Genomic DNA, 2,500 nt, shown 5'->3' on the forward strand with positions numbered 1-2,500 from the left:
TTTGCCTGTAATTGGTTTTATATTTGATTTACAAAAGAAAATGTTTGTCAGAAAAAATTCCTAAGATTTTATTATTTATACATTAAATATATAAATTAAATTTAGAATATGAAAAACACCAAACCTTCTCCACTATACTCAAAGAACTGAGGAGGCTTCAGTTTATTTTAATTAGAAAATGTGAGAATTAAATAGCTTGTCTGTAACAACATTGTTCCTATACCCACATTTTTATAATAAACGGCTTGTCGAATTCAGGTTCCTTAAACATACTTAAAAAAGCTTTTGATAGCTTCAAAGCCAAGTTGATAATACTCTGTACACTTCAATCGATCTTAAGAGATTATAAAAATCTAGGTGCAGCAACTTCAGAGATGTTCGGACAGGACCTCCGAATAATCCAGCCATACCAATAACACCATGCACTGCAGTGTTTATAGGAGTAGGCAATTCTTTGAGGTATGTAAAGTCAGCATTCTTTGGTGCAATCATTCCGCTCCCAACATCATGAGCCAAGTTACAAGACAATTGGTCATTTTTTTGGAAGGTTGACCTTCATTAAGGTGAAGAAACAAGTCCATCGATATGCTTCATCCCGTACTTTGTGTGCAACAAAGGTCAACAATAACAAACTCATCTGAAAAAGAAATTCAACGTTAAAATGTTGCAACAGCATTTATAATTTCAAAGGGAAGATCAGTATTGAAATAATACCTACAGATTACAGAAAGACAAACTTGGCAATTTCTGTCATGAATACTTTATCCTTTAAATATTAAAAATGTGGCATTTCCAACATCAATTATGTGAATAGACAAAAACACTTAACTGGTTTTGGACGAGGATGCAGGGAGAGACCCAGGTGGTGTCACTGTTCTGCCAACTCGTTCCTTATAAGAAAATAGGAAGAAGTTCCATTGCTCCAGTCTTTTAAGAAGGTAATTTTATAGTCGACCTCCGACAAACTGGATTACTCCCAAGCTTCAATACCATATGGGAGGCCAGAGGTGAAGGTAGCGGTAAATCTGAAATAAAAGGGAGGCCAGAGGTGAAGGTAGCGGTAAATCTGAAATAAAATTACTCAAACTCAGTAACAGCATAACTACCACGCTGGGGGACCTGGTAAATGTATTAAAAGTCTTGCAAGATTAGGTCAGAATTACATTCATTCTCCTATGGAAGAAAGAATTTAATTCCATCTGAAGTAGTAATGATAAAGACTTTCACTAGAATTTCTATCTTCATAGAAATTCTTTAGGAGACCCGCATCAACTAATCAATGGTTTAAAATCTTCCAGGTGTGTAGTGTTGATAAAAATTACTTCCATATAAAATCTGCAAGGTTTAATGGGATACCTCTAACAATTGATAAAAGACTATTCTCTGCTTAAGTGTTAAGAGCCGATTTGACCTACTTGTCAATTTTTAATCGAAGTAGGAGCATATTAGACACTTTACTTTATAGAAGATATGAATATTACTTTAATGTTCATTGATAAGCTTTAACTTCTTACAAGCAGCCTCCGAGGTTCATATTAAACATGGTTAAATAGTTGAAGACTTAATAGGAAATTCGACCCTAACCCCTCGAAACACTGAACTAAAAGGAGTAACTATTCTCTGGCCTACTACAAATTCAATACAATTGAATAAGTCATGTAAATGCAAATACCAAATCCACCACCTATCACACACTAAAACGAAAAACGCTACTACAATACAGAAATACCATAAAATAAAAATTCTTGCTGGGACAACTTACATACCACTACCGATCGTTAGAGAGTAATCCTTAACACTTCCACAAAACAAGTGAATCTAAAGTTAATACAAATTCTAACTTCCAAAGAAGACTAAACTTCACTCCAGCAAGGAGAACTAAATACAAACAAAATCACTGTTCAAACAAGGATTACAGAGTAAATGCTATGAAAGTACAATTAAGGGGGAACTACTCGAAAAAGACAAAATAAATATTTTTGATATTATTAAGCTAGCATAATGTTATGTATACAATATATATATATATATATATATATATATATATATATATATATATATATATATATATATATATATATATATATATATATATATATATACACACACACACAGAATAGCCAAACAGCTACATCCCTTACATTTTTTTCTATTTTTGCTGATCAGTTAAACGACCAACATTGATTTGATTTATGTCAAAATTTTGTCAATATATTTCATAACTGCTGAATGGTAAAGGTTTAAGATTTTACCTTACCAATTTGCATGTCAAAACTCTTCAAGATAAATGAATGAAGTCTACCGTCAAAATGACAAACTCCAATTGTCTGAATATATTTTTCTATGACGTCATGGTTGTAAACAACATGGGAAATGGAAATTGCCACGAATTTTAAACTATTGCATTAATTACTCATTTGATGTTTATAAGACGACTTATAGCAACATTCAATAGGCGTAGATGAGCTCAATGAAAACACTAACCTTTTTTTATCATAGA

General features: G+C 32.2%; 1 long non-coding RNA gene across 1 annotated transcript; it reads right to left on the reverse strand.

Annotated features, from left to right (window-relative positions):
* Positions 1-411: 411 nt before the first annotated feature.
* LOC137637770 (uncharacterized) lies at positions 412-1,856 on the reverse strand. Its single transcript, XR_011043793.1, has 3 exons — positions 1,763-1,856; positions 830-1,025; positions 412-637 (listed from the first exon to the last, which is right to left on the reverse strand). It is a non-coding gene; the product is annotated as an uncharacterized lncRNA (long non-coding RNA).
* Between the last annotated feature and the right edge of the window lie 644 nt (positions 1,857-2,500).

The sequence above is a fragment of the Palaemon carinicauda genome, chromosome 3 (assembly GCF_036898095.1).
Source record: "Palaemon carinicauda isolate YSFRI2023 chromosome 3, ASM3689809v2, whole genome shotgun sequence".
Classification (NCBI taxonomy): Eukaryota; Metazoa; Arthropoda; class Malacostraca; order Decapoda; family Palaemonidae; genus Palaemon; species Palaemon carinicauda.